This window comes from Dasypus novemcinctus, chromosome 14 (genome assembly GCF_030445035.2).
Source record: "Dasypus novemcinctus isolate mDasNov1 chromosome 14, mDasNov1.1.hap2, whole genome shotgun sequence".
Taxonomy (NCBI): Eukaryota; Metazoa; Chordata; class Mammalia; order Cingulata; family Dasypodidae; genus Dasypus; species Dasypus novemcinctus.
In genome coordinates, this window is record NC_080686.1 from 63,692,460 (window position 1) to 63,714,522 (window position 22,063).

The window sequence follows — 22,063 nt, forward strand, 5'->3', positions numbered from 1 at the left end:
CTTAAAGGCCTCTCCCCCAAACCTATCATTTCTCTTTAATCCTCAAGTACAACCATGTACCCATCTCTAAGCCAAAGTCATCTGTGGTCATACTCTATGACTCCTCTTTCATCCTTCAAATCCAGCCAGGCATGCTGTTCTGTCAACTCTGCTTCCCAAATGACTTTGGAAGGCATTCCCTCTTCTCCATCCCACTGCCACTGCCTCAGGGTATGCCTTCCTCATCTCTTACCTGGAACACAGGGCTGCCTGGCACTAGTTCTTCCCATCCTGGGTTATCTTCTGTCCTGGTTTAAGACTTTTGTGGACCCCAGAAAATTATGTTCTTAAACTAATCCATTCCTGTGCACGCGAACCTATTGTATGTGGGACCTTTGGTTAGAGTCAGTCAAGGGACCCTTGGATTAGATAACTTTAAAAAAAAAATTTATTTATTTATCCCCCCCTGCCGGTTGTCTGTTCTCTGTGTCTATCTGCTACGTGTTCTTCTTTGTCCACTTCTTTTGTCAGTGGCACAGAAATCTGTGTTTCTTTTTGTTTTGTCATCTTGTTGTGTCAGCTCTCCATGTGTGCGGTACCATTCCTGGGCAGGCTGCACTTTCTTTCGCACTGGGCGGCTCTCCTTATGGGGCGCACTCCTTGCACATGGGGCTCCCCTACGTGGGGGACACCCCAGCATGGCACGGCACTCCTTGCACGCATCAGCACTGTGCGTGGGCCAGCTCCACACAGGTCAAGGAGGCCTGGGGTTTGAACCACGGACCTCCCATGTGGTAGACGGACGCCCTAACCACTGGGCCAAGTCCGCTTCCCTAGATCACTTTTGAGTATATGGCTTCATTAAGGGCCTTTGCTTAGATTTTGGGACCCAGGGTGGGTCCTAATCCTTTTACTGGAGTCTTATATAAATGTAACACAGAGAGAGAGAGAGCTACCATTTTACCCTGCCATGGGAGAGAGGACTCCAGGATGGTCTACAGTCCAGAAAGACAGAGAAACCCCAAGAGGTTGAGAGAGAAGCCAGAGGCTGAAATCAGCGAAGCAGTCCGAAGCTAAAGGAGACAGGCCCAGAGGTGAGGGGAAGGACCATCAAGCTGCCATTATGCCAGAACTGAGCTCCGAGAGGAAGCATCTTTGGTGACGCCACCATGTGCCTGGTCGCCCTCAGCTGCAATTCAGTGAGAGCACATCTCTGATGATGCCTAGATTTCGACATTTTCACAGCCTCAGAACTGTAAGCTTTTGCCCAATAAATTCCTATTATAAAAGCCCACCCATTTCTCGTATATTGCATTGGCAGCCTTTAGCAAACTAAAACATCCTCCCTCCATCCATCCTAACCCACACCCCAAATCAGCCATCATATGTGCTCGCCACTAGAGCTGACGTGATCAAACATAAAGCAGCGTTTTTTTTTCCACTTCCCTAAAACTCTTCAAATGTTTCCCTCCATTTACAAAATAAAGTCCTTCCTTCTTAGTACTGTATTCAGTGCCCTTTCTGTCTGGTCCCCTTGTCTGCCTTGCCTGCCTTTTCTCTTGCCATTTCCTGTCTTGTGCCTCATGCTTAAATAATACCTGTCATTTCTTACAGATCCTTGAACATAGATAGCTTCACACCTCTGGGATGCTGTACATGAAGCTCCTTCTACCTAGAATGCTCTTTTCCCTCTTTTGCTCCCCCCAATACAAAACAAAACAAACAAAAAACAAATAAAACCATACAGCCATTCATTTAACAGACATTTAACAATAATAATCAGGATTCCACATTGGGCATTTGCCATAAGACTACTAGGCAGTAGGGACACAAAAATGAGAAGGCATGGTCATTTTCCTACCTGTCCAACTGAAACATCACATCTTGATATTTCCCTTTAAATACCTCCTCCCTTCCCCTACCACCTATGTATAATAGACCATTCGTACTTTTCTACTTTTGCATACTTATTTCATTGCACTAACATAATATAACTTTTCGTTTGTCTGCAGATGCTTTATGTTTGGTTGTCTGCCTATGACACTTATGATAGATCTCCGTAATTTGGGGGAAGGAAGAGTGTCATTTAAAGAATATATGGGAGCCCGCGCCAGCGCTGCCTCTCGCTCAATGCTTAGCCTAAGGGGAAGGGGTAGTGAGGTCCCTGCACCATGGCTCATACCAAGCAGACTGCCCGCAAGTCGACCGGCAGAAAGGCCCCCCCGCAAGCAGCTGGCCACCAAAGCCGCGGGCAAGAGCGCTCCCTTTACCAGAGGGGTGAAGAAAGCGCATCGTTTACAGACCTGGTACTGTGGCACTCCGTGAAATTAGATGTTTTTAGAAATCCACTGAACTTCTGATTTGCAAACTTCCCTTTCCAATATCTGGTACAAGAAATTGCTCAGGACTTCAAGACAGATCTGCGCTTCCAGAGAGCAGCTGTTGGTGCTTTGCAGGAGGCGAGTGAGGCCTATCTGAAGACACCAACCTATGTGCTATCCATGCGAAACATGTAACAATTACGCCAACAGACATCCAGCTAGCACGCCGCATACGTGGAGAGTGTGCTTAAGAATCCACTATGATGGGAAACATTCCATTCTCAAAAAAAAAAAAAATTTTTTTTTCTCTTCTTCCCGTTATTGGTAATTCTGAACGTTAGATATTTTTTTCCATGGGGTCAAAAGGTACCTAAGTATATGATTATGAATGGAAAAATAGGGGACAGAAATCAGGTATTGGCAGTTTTTCCATTTTCATTTGTGTGTGACTTTTTAATATAAATGCAGGGACATAAAGCATTAATGCAAATCAAAATGTTTCAGTGGACAAGTTTCAACAGTTCAACTTTATAACAATTATAAATAAACCTGTTAAATTTTTCTGGACAATGCCAGCATTTGGATTTTTTTAAAACAAATTTCTTATTGATGTCAACCAAATGGTGTTGGTAGCATTTTTATCATACTGTAGATTCCATCCATTCACTACGCTTTTATAACTGAGTTGTCCAACAATGCAAGTACATGTTTTTAATGTTGTCTGTCTTCTGTGCTGTTCCTGTAAGTTTGCTATTAAAATACATTAAACTACAAAAATAAATAAATAAAGACTATATGGGCATTAACATCTGTATGGTAGGAAGAATTCTAAAATGGCCCTGCAAGTTTCCTACCCTTTGGTGAACACCTCTTCATAATCTTTCCCCCTTGTGGGTGAGACTTGTGAATATGATGGGATTTTACTCCTGTGAAGAGCTTCTATAATATAGCAAAGATGAAGGGGATTTACAGATATAATTAAGGTTTCTAATCAGTTGTTTGAGTTAATCCAAAGGGAAATTCTCTTGGGTGGGCCTGACCTAACCAGGCAAGCCCTTTAGAAGAGAATCCAGGCCTTCCTTGGAGGAGTGGGTGGATTTGAAGCCACACTAGTGTTTTCCTACTGGCCTTGAAGAAGCAGGCTGCCATGCTGAGGAGGGGGCTACATGACAGGCATCAGTGGGCAGCCTCTAGGAGCTGAGGGCCTCAGTCCTACAACCACAAGGCACTGAATACTGTCAATAACCCGTGAGTTTGGAAGGGGACCCCCCAGCTTCAAATGAGAGGGCAGCCCTGGCTGACATCTTGATTTCAGCCCTGCAAGACCCTGAAGAGAGAACTGTGCCCAACCTTCCAGTCTATAGAAACTGTGAGATAATAAATGCGAACTGTTTTAAGTCATTAAGTTTGTGATAATTTGTTATGCAACAAGAGAAAACTAATACAATCTGAAAGGCCTGTGTTGAATTCCTGCTTCCCAGTTATTATCCATGTGGTCTTGGATTTAATCTCTCTGAGACTCAGTTTCCTCATTTGTAAAATGGAGATATAATCACTACCAGACGGTATATTATGTGAGGGTTAAATGGACTGGATACATTGTGGTGCCTCAAAATAGACCGTCCCTTAAAGGAAGGTGCTAGTATCCTCAGTGCCTAGCACCACACCTGAACTTAAAGGATGCTTAATACATTTTAGTTGAACGAATGAATGAATGAATGGTACTGAGTGTCCTTAAAGAACAAGTAGTATAAACCCAAGCCTTTTCTTCTGATTTTTCCTTTCTAATGTAGTGCTGTTACAGCCCTAGTTCACTCATATGTGAAATTAGGGACCATCTAGATAATCTCTCAGGCCCCTTCTCATTGCAAATTCTATGATGCTGATGAGTCTGGAGATAAGTTCCTGGAATGATAACCTTAAAGTTTCAAAAATATTAGTGTTCTTTGAGACTGCTCCAAAGGGGATATTTGTTAATGAGACCCTCTCCCAAGCCTCTCTCCTAAACCCATTCGTACCTCTCACCACAATTGAGTTTTCATACCTAGATGCCTGCACTGGGGGCTGATGGAATTGGTGCAGCATTCTGACAGCTGTGGATTCACAGTATCAATCAAATGATTGTTGATCAAATGAAACCAAACGAAATTTGCCTTCTTACTTTGGAAATTAGAATATAGTTCAATTAACCATTTTTAAATACCTAGTCAAAGGAAGAACATTATATTTATATATTTTCAAAAGTAAAAATAAATAATTATACTTAACAGGTGATGAGATTTTGTTTTATTTATGTATTGCTCTGAAATGGCATGGGAGGTTCAGACACTGATATTTGACTGAGGCAGTTAATAAATTTAATAAAGGATCCTGCTGTTACTGTTGCTGCTGTTGTTTGAACAAGTAGAATATATAAACACACATTTAATTATAAATATGAATATAAATATTGACTTACCATTACGACGTTTGGCAACTGTCCTTGAACTAGGATCTGAGCAGGAGCTTGATTACTATCCAGGGATCTATTAGAATGTTTATTCACAGAGCTACCTTTCAGTGTCAAGAGATGTCCCTGGTTGCTCTCTCTCTTAAGAGAAAATAGGTGAATGTGTTCTTGAAGAAGTCAACTTTAGGTGGAGGGCTATGGGGATTCCATATTGGGCACAGCACTATCTCTGTCCTGACCATAGGCTGACATTAAACTTCTAGGTTAAGAGCAGAAAACTTTCCCCCAGGACGTCTCTGATGATCATACTTTCTGTGTAACAGTGTGTGAAGACTGAGGTCCAGGAAGAGCGACCGGTTAACTGTGTACACGTGTATGTGTGTTTGTGTGTGTAGGTGTGTGTTTCTCTGCACTTCTGGGTGGAGAGGCGTGTAGGCTACCAGCTCTTACTCCATCACCCATGCACTTGGGCAGTCCCAGGGTGGAGCTGGGGTCATCAGAGGGGGTCTTACAGTGACGAGTGGGGCTTAGAGTGAAGGGGCCCGTGTCACTCAGAATAGCACACCCTGGACCTCCGGAGGAGAGGCTCTAGTGGGCCTGGGTCGGGCATAGAGAGACAGGTATCTGTGATCATCTAGGGAAAGGAGAGCAGGAATGTGCTTAGGTCCCTAAAGATGCGGGAACCGCACGCAGGCAGAGATCCCCCCTCCTCCGAGGGGATGGGCAACCCCAGGCAGCAGCCCGGAAAGCTGCAGCTCCTTCACTGCCCACCATTCCAACCACTGGGGGTCAGAAACCAGAAGCAGGCGAAAGCTCAGGTCCTGGGATATCCCTGTTTCACGAAAGGCCCTTCCTTACCTCTCATGCCAGAGTACAGATAAGGTAGAAAAGGCCAATGTAGAAAAGGCCAACGCGCCCAGATCTGGTTGCTGAGTCACTTACTCCTAGAGGGCTCTGCGGTTACCAAGAGCGTTTTGGTTCTTGTCTCATGGAGTTAGCATAATAGCGCTTTGAGATAGGAATTGCTATTATTATTGTGGGGAAGGAAACAGTTTTCCCAAGCTTTAGGGGTGTGCCCAGGACAACACAGCCAGCAAATGGTGAAGATGGCACCCCTAGCCCAGGCCTCCAGGGCCTGCCCTTCATATCCTGTGCTCTGTCCATCTGATGTTCTCGGATAGGAAAGAGAAGCCTGAGCCAGGGCCCATCCCCATCCCCAGGCAGGGTCTTGGGACCCTTCTCATCACCACAGTTGTCTGGGCCACACTGCAAGTCGGTTTGGGCAATGGCCCTGCTAGCTTGTCCTCTGCCTGATCCTTTGGCCTGTCTGGTTCTGTGGGTGGTGGACAGCCACTCAGCTGTGCATGGGAAGAAGAGGTATCCAGGGGGAGAGAAGCATGTTGATTGTGGTTGTGGATGTCAGGCACTTACTGGGTGCATCACCAGGGGTCCCTGCCATCTCGAGGAAAAGCACGTGGAAAGGGCAGGAAAGTACACGGTCTACAGCCTGAGCTGTGGAGCCAGACAGACCTGGACCAGGCCCACCTCTACAATGACTATTTGTGTGGCCCTGAGCAAGGTTTTTTTTTTTTTTTTTTTAACTTTTTCTAAATTTCTGGTTCCTCAACAGTAAAAACGGGAAAAAATAATTGCACCTACCTTATGTGGTTGAGATTACTTGAGATAAGGAATGCAAAGCTCTTAGCACAGTGCCAGACCCATTAAAAGAACTCCTTAATGCATGCCACAGAACACTCATTCATGCAGCAAGAATTTATTGAATGCCAAGGCTATGTCCTGCAGTGTGTTAAAACCTTTACACCTAGGGCTTTACCAGCACTGGTCTCTTTAGACCCTAATCACACGAAGGGTGCTTTATTTATAAGTATACACTGGTTTTATAGACATGGGAAAATGGTTTTTGATGCTTAACTTATTCCTTCCCTTTATTCCTCCTTCATTTTCAGCATTAGGATATACCTGAAGGCGCATTGGACTTGAATGAGGAAGACCTTGAACTAGCTGTGAACGCCCGGACCAACCACTTCTTCAAGCCTCATCTGAAAAACGAAGGTGAGTCATGCCGTCCCTGCAGGATTGTTGAAAGGAGTAAATGAAAGAATGAATGCAAAGCACCTGATTTAGAGCAGATGCTCACGACTTTAGCCCTTCCTCTACATTTCAAAACATTTGGAAGGGCCTGTGAGGGATTAACCCATGGATGTGCTCAGCCTTCACCCCACCTGCAAAGGGGCCCGCAGGCCTGGCCTGCCGGGTCTTCTTCCCCAGGAAGCCTTGCCAAACCAGTTTTAGGGGCTTTTGTGATGGAGATTTTGGAAAGGGGGTGGAGAGAAGGATAATGGGAGGCTAAGGGGTGAAGAGGCTGCTAATGCTCCTGGCATGTTTGGGGGAGCAGGTCTGTGAGCCACTCAGGAGCTGGGTGTGGGGAAGGTGTTGTGCGAAAAGAAAGCAAGGTGATTCTAACAAGTCTTCCTTTTATGGCATCTAAGAACACATGAAAAGTATCTGAGGAATTTTGAAATTATGTTCATTGCTTGGGCTGTGTTTTTACTTTTGCTTTGTGGTTATTTAATCACAAAACTATTCCAGGGCAGAGCCTGCTAGGTCACGGCTTTATATGCATTTTCTATCCATCTTCCCCTGTCTGGTGAGAAATAGTAAGACAGGTGCCTAGTTCTCTTTACTGAGATCCCTGATTTACACATTCGCGGAGAAAATATTGGATGAATGTTTGGAAATGCTAGTTTCAACTTTTCTTGGTTTTATTTATATAAATAGTTTCCCATTGATTAACCTTTGAAGTGTTTTTTTTTTCACTCCCTTTCCATGTCCCACTAACAAATTATGACACAGCCTCTCAATGTGTTTCCCAACCTCTACTCTCTTAGGTTCTAACTCAACCTACAATTGACCTTCCTAGAGCATGGACTGGTCAACTTTTTCTCTAAAGGGCCAAAGAGTACAGATTTTATATTTTGAGGTCCATAAAGTCTCTGTCCCAACTACTCTACTCTGCTATTGTAGAGCAAAAACAGCTCTCGACAATACATAAATGAGTGGGCATGGCTGTCTTTCAATAAAACTTTATCTACAGGGAAGTGGTTGTGGCTCAATCAATTGGGCTTCTGTCTACCATATGGGAGGCTCTGGGTTCACGTCCCGGGGTCTCCTTGTGAGGGCAGGCTCACCTGCACACCGCAGAGAGCCGTCAGCCCACAAGCGCCACGGACTGCCACCCGACTTGCAAGTGCCGCAGAGAGCCGACTCAGAAAGGTGACACAACAAAAAGGGAGACAAGTAAAAACACAGAAGAGTGCGCAGCGAATGGACACAGAGAGCAGACAAGCAAGCCACGGGGAGTGGGGAGGGGGTAACTTAAAAAAAATACAGACACAGTGAGGAAGCACAGCAAATGGGCAGAGAGAGCAGACAACAAGCAAGCTGCAAGGGGGCACAGAATTCAAAAAAACACTTTATCTACAAAAACAGGCAGCAGGTTAGATTTGATTCATGAGCTATCATCTGTGGACCCTTATCCTAGAAGGATAGCTTGTATTAAGTTATATCCTTGCCTAAAACATTCTACAGCTCCCTAGTTATTTTCTTTTTTTTTTTAAAAGGTTATTTATTTATTTATCTACTTATTTATTTATTTATTTCTCTCCCCTTCCCACCCTCCCAGTTGTCTGTTCTCTGTGTCTGTTTGCTGCATGTTTTTCTTTATCCGCCTCTGTTGTTGTCAGCGGCACAGGAATCTGTATTTCTTTTTGTTGTGTCATCTTGTTGTGTCAGCTCTCCATGTGTGCGGCGCCATTCCTGGGCAGGCTGCACTTTCTTTCGCGCTGGGTGGCTCTCCTTGAGGGAGGCACTCCTTGAGCATGGGGCTCCCCTACATGGGGGACACCCCTGTGTGGCACGGCACTCCTTGCACGCATCAGCACTGCGCATGGGCCAGGTGCACACGGGTCAAGGAGGCCCGGGGTTTGAACCGCGGACCTCCCATGTGGTAGACGGATGCCTTAACCACTGGGCCAAGTCTGCTTCCCCCTAGTTACTTTCAGAATGAGATCTTAGACTGGTTTTCAGTGTGTTCTATTGGATTTCAAGGAACAGAAACTCACCAAGATAGGTCAAGAAAAAGTGTTGTTAGGATAAAATGGGGGCTTATAGAAACTCAAGGATAGAGATTGCAACAAAGCTCAGCTTCACATAACTTTGAGTCTCTCTCTGTCTTGATGTCTCTGCTCCATTGTTCTTTCCCCACCACTGGATTTCCTTGGTTTGCTCATAGTTTTGTCTCCATAACTTTAGTTTGCCCAAAGCAATCATGGTCCCTCCTGCCTCAATCTTTCAGTTGCAGTGAAATGGGAAAATCCTTTCTTTGATCCTTATGGTGGTTTTAAAACATGTGTGTCAATTCTGTGAGTCTCTTCTCACTGAGAGGTAGGGGCCTATGTCCTCTCCCATTGAATCTAAGTGACATTAATGACTTGTTTATAACGCATCGAAGGCATCGAAAGTGATGTTTGATGTCCAAGGCTAAATCAGCACAGGTCATGCAGCTTCTGCTTAGTTCCTTTGGGATACTTGCTCTGGGGGAAACCAGCCTCCAGGGAGAGGTTTGACTGCTTTGGGATGGCTGGAAAGCTCATCGGCAGATATTCTGGTTGAAAGGCCCAGCTGGGCTCCCAGCCCACAGCCGCATAAACTGCCAGCCATGTGAATGAGTCATCTTTGAAATCCAGCCCAGGAGAAGCGACATCTGACTACAACTACAGGAAAGACTCTAAAGTGATAGCTTCCCAGCTGAGTCCTTCCTGAATTTCTGACCCAGAAAGTCATGACAAAATAAAATGGTTGCCTGAAGCTTCTAAATTTTGGGATAATTTGTGATGCAGCAATAGCAACCAGAACAATTTTTATTTAGGTTCTCAACAAGGTGATTTGGCCCAGTTAGCTTTCTTATGTAGGTGACCCACCAGCTTATTGTCTGCACTTGGGAAAGGCTCCCACCTTGATCCAATCATCCATGGCTGGGGTACTTGGTCATGAGAAACCGTGTGGCTGGACTGATGAGAAGAGGCTCTAGGTAGGTGGCTCAGTAAACACATGTGGAACACGCTCCCTAAATGACTTCAACTCATCTCTCCAACCTTATTTCCTTTGATATGCTTGGTTATGCAAATATTCTCCTACTTTCTTCATTCTGTGAATTCTCCTCCTTGGTCTTCTTACCTAAATTTTTTTTTTTTTCACCCATTTATCTTTGCCCATTTCTAAATGCTGCTGATTCTTCAAAGCTCATCTCAAATGACTTTTCCCCACCTGGGAGTGATGGCTCTCTTTCCTCTGAGCTTGCATAGGACTTTATCTCTCTTAAGGACACTTTCCAATTCTATCTTACTTTTGGTCACGACTTTTAGGTTGTAAGATGTTTGAAGTCAGGATCCATGTCTGATTCATATCTGTATCCATACAGTTTGTGCCTAACATATGACTTGAAGTACAGCTCCTCTAGGAGTACTTGCACAAAGAATGGAGGGATAAATTAATAAATATAACTGTCATGGAGTCCCATCATGCCACCTGCATAAAGTTGGATAGGAAACCATTTAGCAGGAATTGTGGAATATAATAATGAACATTTATGCAATATTTACTATGTTCCAGGCACTGTACTAAGAGATTTTACATGGATTTTCTCTTTAAACTCAGTAAGTAGGTATGATTATCAAACCCATTTTAAGATGAGGAATCTAAAGACTCAGAATGACTGAGACTTTGCCCACAGACACCAAGTTATGAGTGGTTAGAGCTGGGATTCAAGTTCAGGTAGCACGACTCCGGTCCAAGTTCTAAACCACCTTGTTCTGCTGCCTGGAATGTTCACTTGTGATTTTCTGAGGATTTTGTGATTCCTACATCTAATTGTGCTGTAATTCCTAGATGAAGTTGAGTTTTTAGTGTTTCCCCTATTATTATCAGGGAGGCATGAACCTACCTGAGAAATCAAGCCTTGGACCTTCTAGGGTAGCAGAGTGCAGGAGAATTCCTTTAGACATGTAGCACCCACATCCACTTTACAAGGTGTTAGAGGTCCTTGGCAGGGCAATCAGCAGGTGGGCTGAGGACCCATCAGAAGAGAGCAGAAGCAGAAGCCAGAAAAAGGAATCTACATTTTGCCGAATCTCTCTGCAGTGCCAACTTTTGCAAATCTGTCACAGTCTTAACATCCTTTACCAGCCTGCCTCACAGTGTCTTCCTGGAAATTAAAATGTTTTGATTTGTTTATTCAGTGAATATCAGTTCAACAACTCCTCTGTACTGGGCACTTAACATTTTTAATAAGCTTAATTATGTAAATTAACAAGAACAATGAGGAAAGAGGATTGAGAGTGATGAGAAGAGAGAGAGAGTGCAAGTGAGTTCTGATATGTTTTTATGCTTACATCAATAATTAATCTTTTCTTAAGAAGTACCTCCCTATCCTTTAAGTCTGGATTCCAGATAAAAGAAGAATGAGACCCTTACCACTTAACATTGGTAAAGCTGAACACTTGGCTACACCATTCACCAGTAGGCCCTGTATATGTTGCATGAGTCAGGGTTCTCTAGGGAAATAGAACTGTCTACATCTATATCTATATCTATATCTACAACTATATTACATCATTATATATATAGTGTAAATAATGTGAGTTTTTTTTAAGAATGGGGAACTGGAAAATCCAAATTCCATAGGGCAGGCCACAAGCTGGGAATTCCAATGAAGGTTTTCACTGAATTCCCCAAGAAGCTGGCTGGATGAAGTAGAGATGGCATTCTCCCTTTTGACTGCTGAAATCATCGCTTCTGCTTTTAAGGCCTTCAACTGATTGGATGAGACGTTTTTCACTGTTGAAAGCAATCTCTCGATGGATTATAGATACAAACAACTTATTGATAATTTAAATTCATGAAATATCCTTACAGTATTAAGTCAGTGCTTTCTTGACCAGACAACTGGACACAGTGACCAACCAATTTGACATACAGACTTAACCATCATATATGCCTACCAGAGTGTCCTTGTGATAACTGACAAATGTCACACACCTCATATCAGTATTTCTTTCTGAACCTTTCCCTCTGCCACGCCCTGTTGTTCCTGGTTGGTTGGTGGGTGTTATGGATTGAATCATGCCCCCCACAAAGACATGGTCAAATTCTAACCCCTGGTCCTGTGGATGTGAGCCCATCTGTAATAGGATTTTTGAAGATGTTATTTAGTTGAGGTGAGGCCAAACTGAATTGGGGTGGGCATTAATCTAATATTATAACTTGAGTCCTTATAAGCAGAGGAAATTTGGACAAAGTAGTAGAAAGAGACAGAGGGAGACAGCCATGCAACAGAGGCAGAGAGTGAGGTATGGACTTCTGGCAAGCCGCCACTAGTCTGCTACAGATTTTGGAGAAAGCGTGGCCTGCCATCACCTTGATTTAGGACTTCTAGCTTCAAAAACTGTGAGACAATAAATTCCTGTTATTTACGCTAACCAGCCTGTGGTATATGTCATAGCAGCCCTGGTAAACTGAGACAGTGGGATAATACTAACATTACTGAAAGCTTGCCCCTGCCAACATTTTTGTTCCTGCCCTTCCTAATGCTAGTGTGATTCCCGGACCTATTCCTTTCAGAGTACACCATAGTCCTCATGCCCAAGAGCCTTTCATTTCAGTCTATGAGAGCTAAAGACTCAGGACCCACTTGTTCCCTGTTCTGCTGATCACCACTACATTTACAACACACAAAGGCATGCCACTGCAAAACTGACAGCACGGGCATTTGTCTAGGTTAAAATTTTACATCGGCTTTTTGTGTTTTTTTCAAGGCAGATTAGAATGCAGAAAGAATGTGCCTGCATGCACACACTCACGTGCTACTTCTGTGTCAATTATGTTTTGGACCCATCCCCTAGATTACCTGGCACACTCCAGACCCTCACCTGCCAGAGACTCACAGGTCACATTTGAGATGCAGTGCTCTAGGACGAAGGAGTGATTGGCTTTGCTAAAAGAGCAAAACACAGGGTAGGGTATCAGGCTCCTGCTTTGCCTTCTCAGAGCAGCTGGGAAGTGTTAGGTTGTCCTTTGTGAGAGTCTGACCCTGCCTTTGGCTTAGAGGAAGATGAGAATCTCCTGAGACTGTGGGATCAGGGAGTGTGAGTGTGTGTGTGTGTGTTTTGGTCTTCGGTTGAACTGAGTCTCAGATTTCTTGATGCGTTTCCTACCAAAGAATCCTGACGAACTTTTTCTGGATCACTGTATGCCCTGTTTACGTTGTAAACAGGTATAGGACATGGCCACCCTATCCCAGAATTGTTCCTTTACAGCAACCCCATGCCTAATAGCCAAGGGGTAATTATACTGCCTTGCCCTTTTGAAGCTCCTTTCATCCAAAGATTTCAGGGACTATTGCCAAACCATCAGTCCTACCCCCTCTTCCTCCCATTTCCCATAGTGAAACCAGAAGAGCAGAGTCAAAAGGTGAGTCATAAACTAAGCAGGGCTGTACCTGATTATACCTGCTTCCTTACCTGTGGCTTAACCCCCAACATTAGCCATTTCCTGGAAAGGACTAGCTACTTTATCATTTACTTTTTGAGTAAATATTCATGTTTCCCAGGTCGGAGGAGGTTGTGCCTCTGAGCAGGAAGTAAGCTTTGTGTCATTTGTGCAGGATTTAATTTGTAGCCTCCATAATCTAGCCTTTTCCTGGTATGATCGGCAGCCACACCTCCCAGCAGTTCATTTGTGAATTCCTGCCTTGGACGCCCTGCAATGTCAGACCCCTTTCTTCCACCTATCTCATACCCCAGTCTGTGGCTGCAAAACTATTTGGGATGCGGGGGTCATCTCTTTCCACTGTGGTCATATTATCCCATGTCCGTGGACATTGCTTTGGCCCCTTAACTTCCCATGATGCCACCAGTTCTATCCTTGACTTCTCCTTCCACTCTTCATTCTGCCCTAGGCAGAATGAGACATATTTGTCAAGACCTCACAGAATATAGAGCTTCATAGAGATAAGGGGAAAGGAAAAATGCTCCCTTGGATAAGGAAACAGAGGGACCTCTGAGTCCCACAAAACAATCATTACACTAGAACACAAAACACCTTACTTCTGCTGCCAACTGGTGATGACTCCTTTCAATTTTAGTAGTAAGAAACTGAATGAATATACTCTAACAATGTATGTGAGTGAAAACAGGTTTGGTTTCCATTATTCCTTTGGTAGATAGTAAGTTATGAATGCTTTCTTTAAGAATATTTGTAAATGTGCCCAGAGGTTAGTGAAAGTGAGAACATTCGATGCAGCTAATAATACCAGCTTTGTGCAATCTCCCGGAAGCTCCCTGAGTTTGGATTGTAAGCTAAAATCATTTTCTCCAACATCATAAAAGACTACATAAACTAAAAGGTAGAGTATTTTGGTATAACCTAGAAATGTAATATTTACAAGCAAGCAAAAGAACTCATTTATCTATTGAAAGGTGAATTAAGTCACATTCAGAAAAATATCTCTGAGCAGCTAAAATGATTGTGATAGCCGAGCTTACTTAAGAGAGAGTTCCTCAGATCATCCTTCCGTACTTATTGACTCTTAATTTATACACTTCTCTACATGACATAGTTATCTGATTCTTCAGACCCCAGTCAATAGGAAATGGAACACTGGAAAAAAGGGAGACTGGAGCAAACAGGGGATCAGATAACAGAAGCAACAGCTAGCAGCGATAGCTAGAGAAGAGACAAAAACAATCATGTTAAAGCTCACTTGAAAACTATTAGCTATAACCATAAGCATGATTCATCAAGAAAAAGTTAGATCATGTGTGTCATCTTAGAGCAGTGATATATGTAACATCTCTTAGGTCTTCCACTGCAGGCACCTGAAACATTCCCGTGGGTGGAATGTGACATTGCTCAAGAAGGAAGGATTCACGGGCATTACTGTACAACCTGGAACCCCCGCATCCTTCCACAGTGACGCTATGGTGATGGGCAAGGCGCTGACTTCCTCCCTGACTCATCGCCTGTTTATAGGCAGTCCCTGGCTTCTCAGGTCGCTTCCCCTCCAGTAAAAAGGGGGGTGAAGCTCACGTGTGTGTTAGGGCACCTTGGATACCTTTGATGGCAGGTTCTAAAACAAGGCTGGCTTCCTAATAGGTCAATTACCCTGTAGGCAGATTGGTGCAGACGCTGTAAAAACACCTTTTTGGAACACAAACAAAACGGCAGGAGGATATTTAGAAGTAATAGTATAATACCTAAAGGCATACAGGAAATGTGCACGAACCCTGGAGGGGGGCACAAAAGAAAAACACGTTGCACCTGCTCTTCCTTGGCTCATGCTGGCAACTCTGGGAAGGTGCAGCTTTCAGTCCAGCCCTTGTCAGCTTCCTTGTCAGGAAGTGCATTGGCCCTTCAAGCTCTAGGCATGGTCAAATAGCCTGCCAGCCACCGTGGTACATGGGGAGGGACGTAGGGGCAGTCCGCTGGGGATGAAAGAGTAGGTCAACTCCCTCTGCACAAGCCCCGTCCTCGCCTGCCCCTCCACCTCCTTCCCGGTGGTGATATTACTCTTAGGGCTGAGGGTTAGATACTGGAGATACCAAGTTGGAAGTAGAGGGGTGACATTTAAAAATACCGATGGCGGTTTTTCTCCCCAGTTTTCTTGTTTTCCTCTGGGATGTCCAATACTGTAGCTCCTAGCCACGGGTGGCTATTGAGCACCTGAAATGTGGCCAGTGCGACCTGATGTGCTTTATGTGTAAGCTACTTACCAAATTTTAAAGGCTGAATACAAAAAAAGAATGTGAAATAGCTCACTGATAGCTCTATTATATTGATTGTGTGTTGAGATGATAATGCTTTGGACATACTGGATTTAAAATGTGTTATTAAATTAGGGAAGCAGCTGTGGCTCAATCAGTTGGGCTCCCGGCTACCATATGGGAGGCCCTGGGTTCACATCCCGGGGCCTCCTGGTGAAGGCAGGCTGGCCCGCACGCAATAGAGCCGCACGCGGCCCGCAAGCCCCGCAGAGAGCCAACTCAGCAGGGTGACGCAACAGAAAGGGAGACAAGTAAAAACACAGAAGAGCACGCAGCAAATGCACACAGAGAGCAAAACAGCAAGCAAGCCGCGGGGGAGAGTGGAGAATAAATAAAAAAATAAATACAGACACACAGAAGAATGCACAGCAAATGGATAGAGAACAGACAGCAAGTAAGCCGCAAGAGGGGGGGAATTAAAAAAATGTGTTATTAAAATTAATGGCCCCTGTTTCCTTTTACATTTTTAAAATGAGATTGCTAGAGAACTTAAACTTAAGTTTGTGGCTCACATTAGACTTGGACTGGACAGGGCTGTTTGGGCGGTTCTCCTCACTCAGGCAGCCCAGTGGCCTGGCTATTCTCATCTACCTCGAAGAGGGGAGGGATTAGGAAGGAAGGGGTCTTTCTGGCTTTTGAATTTCAGCAGATTGGATCCATGGGCAAAGGAAGCCCTGTGGCAAAGGCGGTGGATCCATGAGAACCCACAATGGGGACCGGGCTCCCCCAGGTCAGGACAGGGGTCCTTAGGCTAGAGGAAAAGGAGTGAGAGAGTTGGAGGGGAAGTGAGGAGAGTTTGGGTCCTGGTGTGCCCCTGAGCATCAGCCAGTGAGCTGCCACTCCACGCTGGTGTGGCGAGAGCCTGGCACACTTGGTTCCGGGTGCTAGGGTTCCGGCGGGGAAAAGGCTGGCCAGAGAGGGCAAATGACAGAATAAACCAAACAAATCAGTCAATTTCGGGGATTGCTAAGTACCACAAAGGCCTCTCCTGTGGGACTGGAGAGCGCGCGATGTCTGGGTCCCCTTCTCCAGCCCCTCTCTTTAGAGAGCCTGGGTGGGGTGGCTGGGTGGTGAGCCAGGCAGAGCGGCCAGAGGCAGTGCCCCAGGTTGGCCTACGAAGCATGGTGAACGGGCAGCAGAAGGACCCAAGGGCTCCTAAGAGAGAGCCAGACCCACGCTTAGGCCTGGACACAGGGTCAGGACGGGGTGAGAAGTGGGGAGGTGAGGACACCCTGAGTGTCGGTAGAGAGCTGGCACGCAGCTCCTGCAGATGTCGGCCATGAAGGAACGTGGGCCGAGTGTCGGCAGATCTTCTGATTTTTCAAGAGGAATAAGAGATCTGGATTTTATGTGAAATACTTCAATTTGTAAACTTTGGCTAAAAAAGCAAATCTCTCTGTGAAGACCAAATGAAAGTCATCTGCGTAGCCAGTGGCCCTAATGTGGGTTGAATTGTGTCCTCCCAAAATGGACCTGTGAAAGTGACCTTATTTGGAAACTGCATCACTGCAGATGGAATTCAAGTAAAATGACCCTTAATCCAATATGACTGGTGTCCAAATGAGAAGGCATGAAGAAACAGAGACAGAAGATGGCCAGCGGCCACAGAAGAAGAGATTGAAGTGCTGCAGCTGCAAGCCAAGGGCTCCAAGAATTGCCAACAAACCACCAGAAGCCAGTAAGAGACAAGTAAGGATTCCTTGCTTCCTGTTTCAGAGGGAGCATGGCCCTGCCAACCCTTTGATTTCAGACTTCCCGCCTCCAGAACCATGAGTCAATCGATTTCTGTTGTTTTAAGCTAACCAGGTTGTGATACGTTGGTACGGTAGCCCTAGGAAACTAGGCTACAGCCTGCAACCTACAGTACCAGACCTGGTCTAAACCGATGGGAGATCTGCTGTGCCTTGGCCCCTCCTATTCCTCGAGCCTCACTTCACCTCTCCTCAGCTCGCGTTACCCTCTGGCCCCATGAAGCATCCTCCAGTTCCTTAAAACCCACCTGTCTTGCTGTCTCTCACCTGTGGGGACTTTGTGCACAAGCTCCAACTGGTACCCTTTGCCTTTTGCCAGAACCCTCACCCTCTCCCTGGCTAACTTCTATTTACTTTTCAGGTCTTAGTGGAACATTATTTTTCAACCTTCTCTGGCCATAGCTTCAAATAAGAAATGTATTTGACATCAAAATCTTGAACACAAAAAGAACAGAACTAAAAAAAACAACAACACCTATGGGAGTGGGTGTAGTGCAGGGGCTGAGCACCTGCTTCCCATGTATGAGGTCCTGGGTTCAATCTTTGTACCTCCTAAAAACAAACAAGCCCCAACCTCATTGGGGAGCAGCTGTAGCTAAGTGATTGAATGCCTGTTTCCCATGTACGAGGTCCTGGGCTTGATCCCAGGTACCTCCTAAAAACAAAACAAACAAAAAACCCCTAACTTTATATGCATGTGGGGGTGGGTAGAGCTTTCCAAATGGGAGATAAGCAAAAAAGAAAAAGAAGAAAAAGGACTTCAGGTAAGACTGAATGCAACAATGTTGTCTAGACATTAATTTAGCAACTATTTATTAAACATGTACATTCTACTTGGTGCTAGGGATCTCAGGGATGTACAACCTATAATTACACATTAAATATTAATAACTACCACTTATATTTTAACTATCTTCTGATCTCAGGGTCTACTAAAATCTAACAGTATATGGGAGGAGCTAAATAATTTATAAACTTCATTAAAATAATGGTCTTAGGGGAGCAGATGTAGCTCAAGTGGTTGAACGCCTGCTTCCCATGGATGAGCTCCCAGGTTTGATCCCAGATACCTCTTAAAAACAAATGAAAAACCCAACTCTCAGCGGGGAATAGATGTAGCTCAGTGGTTGAGCACCTGCTTCCCATGTACAAGGTCTTGGGTTCAATCTCCAGTACTTCCTAAAAAAGTAATAATAATGGTCTTACACTTTAGCTGTATTAATAAACTCCACAAAATATTGATGGTGGTGAGGGATTGGAGATATGTGTGTGTGTGTGTGTGTGTATATATATATGTATGTATTTATAGTACTCACTTCCTTTTAGGTTTTAGCCTATCAATAGTATCCATTCTCAGGCTTAAAACCTTGAACTTGGTGTGGTTGACTTGTCTTTTGTGATCTATTCACTGTTCCTCTGGGAACACATACCCCCTCCTTGCCTGCTCCTTAAATGCATCAGAAAATTTGTGTTTTACCTGTAATGTAGCTATGCTAACTGTGGTGGATGGAATTATTAATATGTACCCCAATTTAGACGTGTTCTTAGTTTTAATCTGCCTCCTATGGGTGTGATCCCACTGCAAATAGGATCTCTTAAAGATGCTATTTTTAGTTAAGGTGTGGCCCAAATGAATGAGGTTGGTTCTTAATCCAAATTACTGGAGTCCTTTCCAAACAGAATATATTCAGACAAAGTCAGAGAAAGCCAGGGGGGAGGAGCTGGACGTCTGAAGTCATTGGAACCCGGAAGAGAAATGGGGACATCACCATGTGACTCAATCCTTAGCAGCCAGTTCTGGAGTGTTACAGTGGGTTGTGAGACAGTACCGCCCTGCTGACACTTAGATTTCAGGCTTCTCCTACCCTCAAAACCGGGAGCCAATAAATTCCTACTCTACGCCAACCCATTGCGTGATGTTTGTCATAGCAGCCTAGCAAACTAAGACATCGACTCCATGGTCTCATTTGGTCTTTCTAACTTACCAGGTCTTTGATCACAGCTTCTGGCTGAACCTTCTAAGAATGCCAGCTTTTAGTCATTTTAGCACTTTTCATTTATTTTTTAAATTTAATTTATTTCACTGATTTACTGTAATAAATTCACTGTAAATTTATTTCATTTAATTCCATCTATTTTTTTTTCAATCTGTGCCTCTGAAATGTAATTTCCTTGCAAGTTTTTACTAGTGTGCCAACCCAGGGAGTCTTCCCTTTAAGCTTTAATGAAAATTTTCATTTTCTTACTATAATTAAAGATTCATTTAATCTGTCTTGCAGAGAAGCAGGACCCCTGCTGGAATTCTTAAAATGTGTCGTAATAGTATAGTTAATTTGATATTAGAATTTTCTCTTGTGTTTATAATTTGGGTTATTTTCCACCTAGCTTTATTTCATCATGTCTGCTTATACCTGCTACATAATGCTACTTAATTTCTCATCCTTTCTTTGTATTTTTGTTTTGTTTTTCTTTTTTGAGGTACCAGGGACTGGGATTGAACCAAGGACCTCATATGTGGGAAGCCAGTGTTCAACCACCAGCTCCCCCTCTTTCTTTGTGTTTTGAACCAACATATGTTTAACTACTGTACAATAGTCTTCATTTCCCCTCCCCCTCCCAGCTACTAGTAAAGGGCAGGTCCTCCACTCCAGAACCAGCAGGGGCAAATGTGGGGCTGAGCTTAGGTCTCTCTCCCACATGGAAGTAACAGGTCTTTAGGGCTTCCTTAGTGGGAAACAGGGCCTGTCACTCACCAAAACTCACGGTGAGTGTATCTCTCTACCTCTACCTGCCAAAGTATGCTGTCCCTTCCAGTTAGGCAAGCCCTGAAGAGAGATAGAATTCAGTATCTTCATACCGTAGAGTGAGGGGCAGAAGTGGGACCTTCCTTCCCCCTCTAGGCTGTACTTCTGGGGAAGTAAGTAACGTACCAGGGGAATATGTACTCAATTGTTTTAAGAGAAACACTTTTGCCCACAGGCTCGTGGGTAGAATTTAGTCCCATGGCCACAGTTAGCTGCAAGGGAGCCTGGGAAATGTAGTCTACGACTGGGTAGCCATGAACTCAGCTAAAACCCTGTTACTGTGGAAAGAAGTGGAGAACAGAGGCATCAACACCTGGCAGTCTGCCACAGGTACCATGAACCACTCCCAAATGTAATTAAAAGCTTGAAGTCTAGGAGTCAGGAATCCGAGGTACTAGCTGGGTGTCAGACAAGTTCTCTGAACATGGGCTGCTGGTCTCCACTGCCTTGCCTAGGGTCACCTGACAGACACCATGTGGCCTCTGCCACTATGGCTGCTGGTGGGTCATTTTCAGGAGTCTGCAAGGGCCAATGACCATGTTTCCTACCAAAGTTCTTTGAGTGTTTAAATCCTTTGGCTTATGTGAGGCTTTCTGGCATGTTTGTTGGATTTGACTGGTGTCCCTCTGCCTACAGTGACCTTGTTTTCAGAACACAAAAAGGACTTGCACACTGATACGTGGTTTGACAATGGAACAGGTTATTTTAAATTTTGGACAGTCTTGAAAAAGCCCTGCAAGAGACCATTGAAGGGGGACTTGGGGATGCATCTTCTTTCCCAATAGAGTTGTTATTCACATGGTGTCACATCCCTTCTTGGCAAATCACTCTTGCGCAAAAGCACATAGACATGAAAGCATGAAATAAACAATAGTTGCCTAAAATAGATTGCTTTCCAATTGAAAATTGTACAAGTCACTATAGAATGCATCCTTTCCAGTAACAAAGAGAAAAGGAAAGATTTTGCAGCCCTATCTCCAAAATAGTCATTAAAACAACAGTCTGGAATAGGACAAAGTTGGAAGCATTCAGCACAAGAGCAGAGACCCAGATAACTAACTGAAGATAAATTCTTATCACTGGGTTGGCCATGATAAGATATTCAAAAGTGGCAAAGATATTAATCAAACTCGGATTGTTCCCCAGCCTTCCTCAGCAAAGAAATCCAGACTCCTTAGCTTGATATTCAAGGTCTTTCAAAATTAAGGTTCTAATTTCATTTATGAAAATAAATGCAAAAGGTACTAAATCCAATATTTGAACAAATAATACATCATGACCAACTAGGGTCAATTTTGGTAGCTCAACCTCAGGAAATCTATTAATGTAATTCAGTACATTAATAGATTAAAGGAAGAAAACCATTTTGAGTACCTCAGTAGATGCTGGAAAAGCTCCTGATTAAATACAACACCGATTGCTATTAAAAACTCTTAGTAGATGGAAACTTCTCTACTGGGAACATAAAGCATACATCATACTTAATGGCATAAAAGTAGCATTCCTACAAAGACAGGGAAAAGATGGTGATGCCCCCTACCCCTGTTTCTATTCTTTGGAGTCTACTAACAGTCTTAGGAAATCAATAAAATCAGTACAGAAACAAAGTTGTACAAAGATTGAAAGGAAGGAATTCAACATCAACTAACTGTAAAAAAAAAATATCGTCTAGCTAGAATGCAAGAAAATCAAATGACAATCAATAGACTAAGAAAGATACAAAAGTAACATACCAGGAGTCCATTTATAATATTTTAAAAGTCCTGAAGTGCTTAGATATAAATCTCACCAGAAATACACAAAACCTTTATGAATAAAATTACAGAAGTCTGTTGAAGACCAAAACATGTAGAAAGACATT